This window comes from Papio anubis, chromosome 13, assembly GCF_008728515.1.
Source record: "Papio anubis isolate 15944 chromosome 13, Panubis1.0, whole genome shotgun sequence".
Classification (NCBI taxonomy): Eukaryota; Metazoa; Chordata; class Mammalia; order Primates; family Cercopithecidae; genus Papio; species Papio anubis.
This window is the reverse complement of record NC_044988.1, coordinates 53,933,190-53,947,764: the sequence shown is the minus strand read 5'-3', so window position 1 is coordinate 53,947,764 and position 14,575 is coordinate 53,933,190. Positions and strand designations below refer to the sequence as shown.

The window sequence follows — 14,575 nt, the reverse complement described above, 5'->3', positions numbered from 1 at the left end:
ACACTTGCTAGAGAACTTGTGCAGTCATTTAGAGGAAAGACGGTATTCTTACTTTTTGAGTTGTCAAGGTTCTTGTGCTGGTTCTTTATCATATTTGTGGGCTTATGATTCTTCGATCTTTTAAGTTGCTGTCCTTTAGATGGGGTTTATTTTTTAATCTTATTTGATGACCTTGAGCATTGATTGTAGTATAAGGTGGGTTCAGTCAACTCACTGAGTGTTTCTGGAGAATTTTAGGGGGACATGGCTCAGCTCACAACTCCTGGACTACATTTGGTAAATCTGGGGGACTGATATTGGACCCCGGCTTTGTTCTCTGCCTCCTAGAGGCTAGAAACCAACTGTGCTGGGTTGGGAGCTGAGCTGTTCCTAGACTGCTAGTCACAACACTCTGATGAGTGGTACTGTCCAGAGCATTTCATGGAATCTATCCTTGTTTTCCCATGTCAGCAGAAGTGGCAGTGGCAGCACAGTGGGGTGCATGCTCATCAGCTGCTAGCTGGTGCCAGGATGCTGGCCTCCATGCAGGTGTTCACAGCAGCTGCAGAGGCAGCATAGCTGGAGGTATTGGTGGTCCCTGCTGATGTCTGTGCATGTGGTTGCCCTGGTGGTGCTGTTAGCATGGGGGCAGAGTGCTGGTGGGCACAGGACCGTGTGCTTCCTCTGTGTACATTTATGCAAGCAGAAGTGGCCACTCAGGGCAAGGGAGGGTCTGCTGTTCTCCATGCCTAGTTTCACTCCAGCATCAGTGTTGGTGCAAGGGCAGGGAGCTGGCAGGGGCTTGACTGGTAAGCTCTGTACTCTCTGTGCTCACCAAGGCTCCCACTGCAATGGCAGGTAGATGGGTAAGGGGGGTAGAGTGCAGTTGCATCAGCAGCAGTGGCAGGGCAGGGGGCATATGCACACAAGTGTTGGTGAGGCAGGGAAAGCAAGATCCTCCCGTGGACACACATGCCAGTAAAGCAATGTAGGTGGTGACCATGGGCCCATGGGAAGCTACAGTTAGGGCAGAGAGTGGGCAGACTGGTGTGTGCTCATCAGGGTCAACCCACTGCAGTTCTTTATTGGTCATATGTGGTCCACCAGTGCAGAAGCTATGATGCAGACCCTCAGTACTCCTAATGCTACATTGCAAGCAGGCATGGCAGAGGCTGGGGTCCCAGAGTAAGACAGCAGACTGAGGGATGCTCAGGTCAGACCGGCCCCATCTGATGGACAAGACCACCCTGCTCAGCTCAGCTCCAATAGTTCCCCTAGGTCTAAAGTCTCCTATGAGAGCAAGTCAAGCCTAGGGGGATAGGATAGGTGTTCCTGGCCATGCTCCTCTATGACACTCTCACACCAAACCCTCTGGACTTTACATTGGCTGGTGTGCTGCCTCTACCACTTCTTTAAGCAGATTTCCTTGCCAACTCAAGTATCCATGTGGTTGAGGGGTCTTATTCTGCCTGGGATTCCAGAGGCCTGTGGAGAGAATTGCTTTTTGTTAGTTCAACTCATCCTTTTTCCTGGAATCATTGTGCATCAGGAATGAGTCCCAATGTGAAGTAGTCCCATGCGGGGCTCCCAGCTTTCTCCTCCTTCATCGCAGCTTGTGTGTCTTCCTTCTGTCCACTCTCAGTGCCTTCCCTCTAAAGATCTGTTAATAATGTGCCAGTCATCTTAGTTCATTAGTTCCATTCCAGCTGTTTCACCTGGCTACCTCTAGTCAGCCTTCTTGCCCTGTTCCTTTTTTTTTTTTTTTTTTTTTTTTTATGTCTTTCTCATTGGTGCTTCCAGCTTGCTGGCTTCTTCAGCCCCATTTATAGGTATCTGAGGCAAAAAAAAAAAAAAAAAAAAAAGTAAAGCAGGAGGAAGCTCATCATTATGTAGTGTATTAATCAGTGTTTGCATTAAGAAAAGAAATGCCTGAGGCTTGGTAATTTATAAAGAAAAGAGGTTTATTTGGCTTATGGTTCTGTAGGTTATATGTGAAATGTTATGCCAGCATCTGCTTTTAGTCAGGGCTTCAGGAAGCTGACAATCATGGCAGAAGGCAAAGGAGAGCCAACACATTACATGGTAAGATCAGGAGCAGCAGAAAAGGAGGAGGTGCCACACTTGTTTCAATAACCAGATCTCATGAGAACACACTCACCATCTTGAGGACACCACCAAGAGGGATCTGTCTCTATGACACAAACACCTCACACCAGGTCCCACCTCCAACATTGGGGATTGCATTTTAACATAACATTTAGAGGGGACAAACATCCACACCATATTATTCTGCTTCTGTACCCTCAAATCTCATGTCATTCTCACATTATAAAATATAATCACACCCTGCCAATAGTTCCGCAAAGGCTTAACTTTTTCCAGCCTCAAGTCCAACATCCAAAGTTTTATCTGGAGATGAGTTTCTTCCACCTGTGAGTTAAAGAACTGAGTTATTTACTTCCAAGATACAATGGCTATATAGGCATTGGTTAAACATTATCATTTCACAAGGGAGAAATTGGTCAAAAGAAAGGGACAATAGACCCCAGGCAAGTCTGAAATCCAGCAGAAAATTAATTAAATCTCAAAGTTCCAAAATAATCATTATGTCCCTCATCCAAGGCACACTGGTGCAAGGGGTGGGCTTCCAAGAGCTTGGGCAGCTCTGCTTCGGTGGCTTTGCAGGGTACAGCTCCTATGGCTGCTGTCACGAGTTTGAGTTGAGTGCCTGCAGCTTTATCAGATGCAGGGAACAAACTACTGCTGAATATACCCTTCTGGTGTCTGGAGGGTGGCAGCTGCCTTCCCATAGCTCCACGAGGCAGTGCACAAATGGGGACTTTGTGTGGGGACTCCAACTCCACATTTCCCTTTGGGATTGCCTTACTAGAGGTTCTCTATGAGGGCTCCAGCTCTCTAACAGGCTTCTGCCTGTGCATCCAAGTTTTTTCATACATTCTCTAAAATATAAGTGGAAGCCACAAAGCCTCATTCATGTTTGCATTCTGAACACTTATAGATTTAAAACCGTGTGGAAGCCTCCAAGGCTTATTGATCACACCCTCTGGAGTGGTGGCCCAAACTGTACCTAGTCCCCTTTTGAGCCAAGGCTGAACCCTGAGCTACCAAGATGTAGGGAGCAGTGTCCTGAGGCTGCACTGGGCAGCAAGGCCCTGGCCCCAGAAACCATTCTTTCCTCTGGGGCCTCTGAAACTGTGATGGGAGGGGCTATCTCAAAGACTTCTGAAATGCTTTTGAGGTATTGTTTTCATTGTTTTGAATATAAGTACTTGGCTCCCTTTTAGACATGCTAATCCCTCTAGCAGGTGGTTTCTCCAAAGCCTGTTTGGATTGTTTCTCTGCCATATGGCCAGAGTACGTATTTTTTCCAAACTTTTATGCTCTGCTTCCCTTTTAAATATAAGTTCCAACTTAAAGTCATTTATTTTCTCCCACATCTAAGCACAGGTTGATAGAGCAGCCAGTCCACAACTTGAATGCTTTGGTGCTTAGATATTTCTTCCACCAGATACTTTAGCTCATCACTCTTAAGTTCAACCTTGTACAAAAGCCTAAGGCATGGACACAATACAGCCAAGTTCTTTACTAGGGTGTAATACAGGTAATTATTACTCCAATTCCCAATAACCTCCTCATTTCCATCTGAGAACTCAGCCTAGACTTCACTGTCAATGTCTCTGTCAGCATTTTTGTCAAACATTTAACTAGTCTCTAAGAAGCTCCAAACTTACCCTCTTTTTCCTGTCTTCTGAGCTCTCTAAAATCTAACTTCTGCCTATTATCCAGTCCCAAAGTTGCTTCTACATATTCAAGTATCTTTACATCAACTCCCTACTCCTGGTACCAATTTTCTATATTAGTCAGTTTTCACATTACTATAAATAAATACATGGAAGCAGGTTAATTTGTAAAGAAAAAATTTTAATTGGCTCACAGTTCTTTAGGTTGTACATGAAATATAGTGTCAGCATCTGCTTATGGAGAGGGATTCAGGAAACTTACAATCATGGCAAAAGGCGAATAAAGAGCCAACACATCACATGGCTAAATAAGGAGCAGGAGAGAGAGAAGGGGGAGGTGCCATGCTTTCTTAAACAACCAGATCTCATGAGAACTCTCTCACTATCACAAGGACAGCACCAATCCATTCATGAGGAATCTTCTTCATGACCTAAACATCTTTCACCAGGCCCCACCTGCAACACTGGGGATTACATTTTAACGTAAGATTTGGAGAGGACAAACATTCAAACTATATCATGAGGTTTCTTGAATTCCGAAGTCCCTAGCTGGTATGGCTTTTTTGCTCTATGTTTTAGTATTCTTACTTTTGTTTCATATAACTTTCATGGTTTTTAGTTGTACTTGCAAGGAGAAATAGGGAAAAGTACATCTATTCAATCTTCCCTGAAGTCATCTTCAGTATTCTAATTTTCAGATAATTACAATTTCACAAATAAAATATAACTATTGGCTAGAGTATATAATTAACCAGAATATTCCATTTACCATACTAGATAATGAGTTTATTAAATAATGGAAGCATAGCCATACTGAATAAAAAGGTAGTATTAACGAATATTTAATGAGTGTTCCTTGCATGTTAGGTATTCTGATAATTTTTTACATGAATTATTTAATTTATAGTATTTTATAATAACCCCATATAGTAGAAACCTTCATTTTTCTTAAAGATAAGAAAGCTAAGGCTTATGGAAGGTATGTAGCCTTCTTAAGGTATTTCATCTAATCTAGAAAAAGGCACAAACATCCTTTGAACCCAAAGAATTCAACTTCAGAGCTGGTGTTTCAAACCATTATGTTTGTTTACATGTGTTTCCTCTGCCAAGAAAGTTTGACTCCCTTTTCTCCACTTTAAAATCTCATCCTTAAATGAGCTCCTTTTAAAACTCAGCCCAAACGTTGTGTTCCTTCTGAAATCTTTCTTAAATTCAACCTGGTTCTTTTATCCTTCGTTCTCCTACAACTCTTTATCTACATCATTTCTACGTTCAGACATTTTCATTATATGTTTGTTCTGTTTGCTTGTTTCTCCCATTTTGCTAGGATTCCTTGATGGGAGGCATTATAGCTCATTCATGTTTATGCCCTCGTTATCTGACAGTATTCTAGTAGGTACTCAATGACAATTTGAATAAATAAACAAGCCATACATTTATCAAACCAAACTTAGCAAAGTGCACAATAGTCTTGTGTTATAGAAAAGGGACCTATGACTAGTGAATTCTGCTGTGACAGTAGAATATAATAATTTGCATAAATGTACAATAAATATTCTCATTGCATATTAAGCACTTTGAAAATTGAAATAATGTGTAATATAAAGTATACTCTGTTCAATGAATGTGAGATCTGTATGAAAAGCATGGTATAGTGGAATACTATCAAAAGCTTTGAAATCAGATATTCCTTGGTTCAAATTCTTACTCTTTCATACTCTAGCTCTGTCAACTTGGCACAGTCATTGAAAATCTATAAGCCTCAGGTTCTTCATCTGGAAAAATGTGAATATTTTCTTTCTCAATTTAATTATAAGGATTAAATGAGTTAATTGTGTGAGAAATCATTCTTTCAAGGCAACTTGTCATCTGTTTACCCACTGATGGTTTTCCAGCCCTAAATTTGTAAGCCAAAGGGCATTTGCTCCAGAATAATTTTCTATGAAATCTGATAACAACATTAATAGCAACAACAATTTTCAGTTATAGTAGTTGTACTAGTTGTAGTATTGCATTCTCAAGTGAGGAGACCTAATGAGACTTAATTGGTCTCATTACTCATCTCAACTTGGTAAGTGGTCCTCTCATTTTTAATCACTTTGAATTGGATCACATCCAAATGGTAACCTGTGAGTTCAACAGTTTTGTATTCTACATGTAAGTGAGGGTACGTGGTATTTGTCTCTCTGTGCCTGGCTTATTTCACTTCACATAATCAATTGCTATTTTTTCTTTTTCTTTTTTTTTTCAGAGTTTTTTTCTTGGAGTCTTCCAGGTTTTCAGGATTAGGCCTATAGAAAGATAGAACCAGGGAAGGCTAAAAGACAGGTAGAAAGCAGAGCAAACAACTCTTTGTATTCTTCTGGCTCCTACTTACAAAGGTGATACCCTAACCTCTGCAATACTAATTGGCATTTATGGTTCAAGCATCCCTGTTGACGGGGAGAAATGGCAAAAATGCTGTTACACACTGTTTGCTTTTGATGTTGTATTGGTTTCAGGAAGTCTCTTATTTCTACAGGTGGGTCTTCCTGACTAGATAATTGCCACAGGAGATACAAAAGAATAGAGATCAGACTTTAAGACATTTTATTAGCATTATTTCTCTATAAAACAAAATTAAATTGTTTTGAGTGAGTTCGTAACCTATGCTTGTATGCTAGCAAATGCCAGGAGGGTCAAGAATAAAATAACAGGTAGCTCCTAAGTAAACAGAAATATATTTCCTAGAGCAATTTCCAGGACTGAAAACCAAATGAGTTCAACCACTCTGATAGTACTATTACACTCTAAGAAATGTATGTTCTGTGGTTTACATTACTCTTTTAAGAAATAAATATAATGTAAAAATAAGAATTTCTTCCAGATAACTATCATGAAGCATTTCAAATACAATCTACAAAATCAAACATTTTGTACGTATCTATTTCTTCTCCAGGAATCCCCACATGCTACGGATTGAATATTTGTGTTCCTCCCCAAAATTTATATGTTAAAATACTAACCACTAAGGTAATGTCGTTAGGAAGTGGATCTTTGAGAGGTGGTTAGGTCACGAAAGTGGGGCCCTAAAGAATGGGATTAGTGTCTTTGTAAATGCAACCTAACATCTTTGTCCACATTACGCCCTAGAAGATGGCCATCAATAAGGAAGCTAGCTCTAATCAGACATCAAATCACCTGGCATCATGATGTTGCTCTTTCCAGCCTTTAGAACTGTGAAAGACAAATTTCTTTCGTTTATGAGTCACCCAGTCTATGGTAGTTTGTTATAGCAGCCCTAACAGACTAAGACATTGTCTCGCTTAATGACCTTGTCATAAAATCAGTTTCAGTCAAAATCTCAAATTAGATGTGTTTTTTAATCATCCTTTAGATCTAATTATTCACCAAATCTGGCTGATTTCCTTTGTAAACCTTGCTTAAATTTACATGCTATCCTCTACCTGCAGAAACAGCAATTGAGATCAGGAATACAGCAAACCTCACCTGGACTAGTCTCTTAGCGAGAATCATATAGTTGTCCTCAATATCATTTTTTTCTTTCTCCCTCAGCAATAGAAACTGAATTTTAGCTGGGTATGTAGCTACACAAAATAAAATGTTCATTTTCTAGCTTCGCCGACAGCTAGATGAAGCCAAATTCTTGAAGCCAAATTCTTGACAAAAAAAAGATATAATTAGAAATAGTGTAAGCAAATTTTGGGACATGTCCTTAAAGGGGAGGTGACACACTTTTCTCATTCTTTCTTTCTACTGACTAGAATACAGATATGATGGATGGAAATGGAACAGCAATCTTGGATCATAACATAAATGACAAGTGTTGAGGATGATAATCTAATGATACAGAAAAAGTCCTAAGTTTTTGTTGGTTGAGGAACCACTTTGATAACCCTAGATTAAAAATGTTTAAACTTATTTTTGTTTAAATTACTGTTTATATTTAATCTTTTTTATTGGTAGCTAAACAAAGTTGTAAAAATCAGAGCCCCTTAACTATTTTCTCTGCTTCACTCTTATTTCTTTCCTGGGGAGAGAAATGCTGCCATAGCCTGTGATTTCTGAAATATAAATGTGATCATGCTACTCTTAGGTTTAACATCTATCATCTGCAAAAAAGTCCAGAATTATTATCAAAGAGATAAAGGTCCATCGTAACATAGTTCCTATCTCCTTTTCTAATCTCGCTCTCACTACAGCACACTCATACCCTTTCCTTGGCCACCGTTTGCTTCCTAAACATACTATGCTGTTTCTTTATTCCCACCTTTTTCTTAACCCTGCAGCAAGATAATCCTGTTGAAACTTAACTTAGATTCTGTCACTCTTGAATTCAAAATGTCCAGTGTCCTCCCATCTCACTTAGAGTAAAAGTAAAAGTACTTGCAAAGGCCCTCACCTGAAGCCTTCCATAATTTAGGACTCCATTATATCTTCTTCAGCTTGTTTGCCTACTCTGTTCCAGGGGCTCTTTGCTATCTTTCTGTTCTTTGAACATGCAAGATATTCTCCAACTTCAGGGTCTTTGTACTGCTCGTTCTTTCATCTGGAGCACTCTTTCTTAGATATGTTTGCTGTCATATCACCTGTTAAGCAAGGTTTTCCCTGGCTACCTTATCTGAAATTATGATCTCCTTTCCCTTAACCAACTCAACTACTCCTTATTTCACTTCATTATTTCCAGCACATATCACTTTATCATCCCATGTAATGTATGTTGTTCATGATCTAACTCTTTCAACCCTTCCAAATATAAGCCTCATTATAAAAACAAATTTTGTTTCTTTTGTTCAGTGCTGCTGCTTCTAGAAAAATGTGTGCCACATAGTAAGTGCTCAATAAACATTCATTACTATTGACTAACTTTCCCATATTTATGATGAATTCTTGCCTTGAATATTGAATGATAACTCTATGAAGACTACTCATAACTATGTCCCACTTCAACAAAAATTCATAAACACAGTGCTTCCATAGCACTTGGTATGTATTCATTATATATTTTAGGAAAACCAGATTATCAGATGATAAGTGAAATTTAAAATCATATACAATTTCTAACAAAATACTTATTATTTTTCTCAATAGAGATCTATGAGAATTAATTTATCTTTCTGTGTAATGATCTCCTATGCAGATGCTGAGTACCCTCATGTTCATTGAGGGTAATGTTTTTGTGCTCATTGCCACTTCTGCTTCTGAAAGCCATTGAATGTGCATTTCGTATCTGATACTGGGCAAGCTATGCTCTGAAATTCTCCTGAATAGTGGCTTCTTTCATGTTCTGCCTGCAGTAGGAACAATGTGATAGGTGAGTGTTGGTTGTATGAGGGTGGAAAACATCTTCATTAACATTTATCTTATTGTTTTTCTAATGATGTATATATCTTTATGTGATTTTTATATGTGTATATAATAAAATATATCAATTTTATCTATGTGTAATAATGTATATATCTATTTGTTCCCTTATAGTATAAGCTCCTTGGGAGCAGACATTTTGTCTTTTTTTTCTGAATATCTGCAATGCACAGCAAAAGTCATGGGCATTTAGGATCCATTTAGCTACAAATGACAGAAAACACAGCTACAGATTGGCTTAACTAATAAAAGGTAAGATAGATTCCAGACGTGTGATGCTCTGCAAATGAGTGGACTAAGTGGTGTCATCTAAGATCCAGCATTTTTCCATCTCTCTGTATATATATTATGCTTATGTTTGGCACAGCTTTATACTGAAGCTGACTCATCTGGTAGTTGCAACACAACTGCCAGTAACATTCAGATTACTAAGATTCCTCGTCCCTCTCCTCTAGGAGAGAGAACTAGATATGCTCGTAGATGAAGAAAAGAACATTCAGAGAGAAAATAATACTCTCCTCACCCAGCAAAGAAAATCAACCTATCCTTTCACTCTAATTGGTAAACTTAAATTGCAGTGTGAGCCCTGGACCAAAGGGAATGACATAAGCTGTTTGATCAGCATATTTTCTACAGATGGACATGGCATAAACATCTGAAAAAGTGGTGTTTTTGAAAGAAAAGAACAATGATAAATGTCGGAACAATCAACATTAATTAAGCAATCAGGAGTGCTCACTAAGCATATAGGGGAATTCAGTTCTATTTGTTGGATGAATGCTCATTGAATACTGCTTGCTCTCAACTTGTAAATATTTAAGGGCTTTGTGGAAATTTCTCAAACAAATAATACTGATATTATATAACAGCATCTTTCAAAATTATCTCTAATTTTCTTATATGTCCATTTATTTTAATATTCTTTTGAAACCATTATAGATTATTTTAATATTTTGTTACTCTTTCTGATTACTTTTATACAGAGCACACCACATCACATCTTCAAATTAATGTTTAACCTATAAAATGTATATTTATAATTTTATCTTTTTTCTTTGTAGAAAACTAAATAATGAAACCCATTTGAAATTTCTGTCCTCCCTAAAGTCTTAACATGAATTCTAAACAGTATACCCAGTTTTCAGTGACTCTCCACATTTAAGCCACTGTGAAGCTCCTACAATGCCCATCGTTGGGTTATTTTGCAACATCAAATCTTTTTCATATAGAACCTATTTCATCCTTGTCAAGGCCTCATCATCTTGAAGATTCCAGTACCTGCTATAGCTGACTTGCTTGTTTTTAAGCTATTCTTACATAAACTTAGGAACATTCTACCTGTGGCTTCCCCCCAGGACCTATAATATGTTTCACATGTTCCATGTTTACATGGTTACATGGTTGCTGCTGCCTTATCTGTCCTGAATCCACATCTCAAAATAGTATCAGACTCCACTTAACCCTACGTTATACAAACTTCCTTAGGATCTCTTACTTCAATTTACCTAGAGAATCCATATGGTGCTATCTTTTCTTGGAATTGAATTACGAAATGATTAATCCTTTTTTTAGTAATATCTACAATTAAAAATAACTGCTGCAGTCAAGTAAAATGATCCCATAAATATCCATATCACATACAAAGGACATAAAACAAAGTTATTTTTCCTTTCATGCATATAGAAATAACCCCTAATTTACCTATCAAAAAATAACTGTGGGGGAATATTATACCTGAACAATCAATATTACTAAGCAAAGCATCTCTATAATTCAATATTAGAATACAGAATGATAAAAGACATAGATGTTTGAGACAAAAAAAGCCTAGGTTTAAATCCAGGTGATGACTCCTGTAGTTACGTGTCCTCACGAGTTATTTCACCTTCAGGAGTTCTTATATTAAAGTAGGAATATAGATATTCTACTGAATGGCTGTGGTAAAGGTTAGAAATATGTCTTTTGGAGGACATAAAATGGGTCCTGACACAGTAGGGAGAATCAAAGAATTTAAAAACTTCAGCTATCACCATCGTTATTGATCAAGGTTGTATCAAGCTCTTCTCAGAATTTATCTAAGGTATTATTGATACAGTAGAGAAGCTTCTGTAGCATAATCCTTTAGATCTCTATTATAGATATCTTCCCATGATAAATCACATAATTTGTACCTTATGAATAAAATTATAACACAAATTATTTTACTTTGAATGAAAATACCATGACATTCACAATGATAAGTACTACTAAATCATTTTTAAAGTTGTAGAAGATAAAGTTTGAAATAAATGTAATACAAAAACAAAAATAAACCAGAAACATCTATCATATGTGGGGAAAATTTAAGACTAAGAGTATACCAGTAACAAGTCATAATTTTTCATTGCAATAGTGATTACTTATCAATAAGGAGTTTAATGTTTCAGACTAAAGCTTGAAATAAAATAACAATTTATTAATGAGTAAGACTCAAAATAATTCAGTTTAGAAATAATGATGGCAATATTGCCTGTTTCTTGGGATCCATTTACATGCCAATGGCATTTTACTGAGTCTTTCATGTTCATCACTTTCACAGTGCAGCTATGAGACAGGTGTTCTCATCACCAGCGTACAGAAGACCTTGAGTCTTGGGAAGTTTAAGTGACTTGTAAGGTCTAACAAGTGGTTGGTGTTTGGCTGGAAATCAGGAAAATGTAAGTACTTTTAGTTACTACACTTTACCTTTTCAGGTCAAATAACTGAACCAGTCATAGGTGGTTAACATAGGTAAGTTAGAATGCTTGGACAAGCTACCAAGCCACATCAAATTTCTTAGACATTATTTATATGAGGTAAATAATATGTGCATATGTGCATAGTCTCTTTCTTTGAAATGCCTGTATGCTTGCTAAAGATATATTTTATAATTAGAAGTAGGCTGTCTTATCTTAGGCCAAATAGAGGGATAAAACAATAATTACTAATTAATATAATTTTCTAATAGAATTTTTGTACGTTGTTTGCCCATGAGCTGTGTGTGTCTGTGTTTGTGTGTTTTGCCCGGATATAAAAGCATGTAAGTGGAGAAGTGGTAGGATGGCTTGTATGGAATCAGAATTAAGAATACTTTATTTCTAGTGGATCTAAGTTTGTTTAAAGGAAGTTATGGACAAACAATTGAGGAGAAAACTGGTTAAAAATGCATTATTTATAATCCACAAAGTAACAAAGCTAGACAAAAGCAATAAAACAAATACAACATGGGCATAAGCAGGAAAAATTACAAGTCTTTTCATTTTTTCCTTTTCTCTCCTCACACTACAATTAAGCAGTGAGTTTCTGTTCAAATTCAACACTCTTTCAAAAAAAATGGTATATTTCAGGTTTGCTCTTTATTCTTTTTTCCATTAAAATAGCACACATTCCTTGAATATCTTTTTTTTTTTTTTTCCCAAACTTCCTGGAATCAAGGCCAAGGGTTGACATTTACGGCAATAAGTGATCCAAGTGCTACATTAGCATCTATTTATTAAAGATGATCTTTCATGTACAGTACAGCTAGGACATTTGGCCTAATTTACTATACTAACATTTCCAATTTGGCTTTGAGTAGGGATCTGTGCCAACAGCGCTCTGTCCTATGGTGAAATAGTGCCTAATCAGTATTTATGAATAGGGTTTTAGAAGTCACTAAAGAGCACAGGAAGAGATTTTACCTTCTTAAAGCACAAATAATGCTGAGCTCTGGGAATCTGTACAGCAGCACATTAGGATGGAATAGCTTTCTTTAAAAAAAAATGCAGTTAAAATGTGTAATGTAATACTGTCAGTAATTTAAATGGAGTGCACCTCTTTCTTTCAGACATTAATGCTATTTGTTAAACTTTGTAATTATTATGCAAATGAAGTGCTGTACTTAAAAAATGGCAGTGCCAAGAGTACAACAGAGAAAAACAGTTTGAAATTCAAACTAATACAAAATAACCTTCAAGCCTTGTAGAACTCAAATATTGTAATTTTTTCCTCCTTTGAATGAATGTAGCATTTGGGTGAAAGCAATGAGGACTTGTCTTTGTTCTTAATACGTAGATAGCAAAAGGCTTAGAGCGAGAGATTTGAAAGCTCTGAGACATATTAGCTCCCTGATCTTCCCAACAGGTGGCTGATATTTTTAGCCCTCTTTTAAAGATAAAAAAGCCAAGTCCCAGAGATGCTTAACTCATTTGCTTGGGGTCACTTAAACAAGCCAGTGACAGCCAGGGAAGGATCTGACTACTCCCCAACTTCAGGCTGCTATGAGAATCCCCAGACAGCAATCACTTGAAAGAAACAGCATTTATGGCTAAAATTATGATTTCAGAATATTAAACACTGAACTAGTGTAATCTAGTTTCATTTTATGTCAGATAGGTATTTTTGGAAGAAAAGGAGTTTGGTTTCCAGAGAATTAGCTCCTGACAGGTAAATGTCTGTGAGCTGCCGAGCAGCCTATACATGAAGAAAGCAAACGTTATGAAGAAAGTGAGCAATTTTACACATATTTTTTATCTCCAGCACCTAGTTCTATGCCTGACAGCATAGGCAGTCAAAAATACCTGTTGAATCAAAGATTGAATGAATGTATGTCCATTTGTCACTTAAGAAAGTTTCCACTCACATTGTCTCTTTTTCCTTTCAGTTGCTTTCTCCACCATAACTTCCCAGGTCTGCAAAACAGATAATTGAACAACAAAACCAGTTTTACCTTCCTCTAGAAATTATTCTTTTCCTGGACTATTTTCTTACACTTAAATCGGAACCAACATTATCATTTTTTTTATATTTCATCTTCAGAATTTTGATTTTTGCTTGAGATAATCTTATAAAGTAGAAGAATCTGAGGATTTGGCCTGTTAATAGCAGTGTGTTGTCCTCTTTAGGTGATTCTCTTTGCATTTTTAAAAGAAACCTATATGTTCTTAATCCAAAAGAGTAAGAAACAAAAACTCAAATGCATGGTTGGCATTTCTCAGAGACTGGGAGAATGGTAATGACCAGCATTTTTGAGCTTTGGTGAAAGACAATGACAGTCAATATATGACAATAGAAGCTGAAAATGTCAGTCTGGATATCCCAGTACTCATTGTGGCTACAGTGTGGATGCGTGATGTTGGTTCAACAAGGCACTCCTTACCCCACTCTAACGTCGAGTTAGGAAATATCAAGCAAAGAATGAGAGACACTGAGAGGCTCATATTAGTGGAAGGCTGCAGTTGAAGAGACAGCTCCTTGAGTTTCCAGGGTAGCAATGGCCTAAAGCAAAGACAGTGTTCAATGCCAGTGGTCATGGTAGGGATGCAAGCTCTGTCATTGAGTGGTTGATGGTAGCAGCAATGTTATCTTTACATAACTAGCTCTGTGGCATAATTGTGCCTAGGGTCTTGGGAGCTGTTTCTGTTCCTGCTGTTTTTCCATGGCTCAGTCTGCAGCCTTGCTAATGATTCTTTGAG

At 37.5% G+C, this 14,575-nt stretch overlaps 1 long non-coding RNA gene across 1 annotated transcript in view; it reads left to right on the top strand.

Moving 5' to 3' along the window:
- LOC103878285 overlaps positions 1-14,575 on the top strand; it is a 79,072-nt gene that overhangs the window by 48,062 nt on the left and 16,435 nt on the right. The window contains exons 2-4 of the long non-coding RNA XR_002517549.2: positions 8,881-9,054; positions 9,219-9,356; positions 11,683-11,800. This is a non-coding gene — a long non-coding RNA (uncharacterized LOC103878285). The remainder of the gene's footprint in view (positions 1-8,880; positions 9,055-9,218; positions 9,357-11,682; positions 11,801-14,575) is intronic.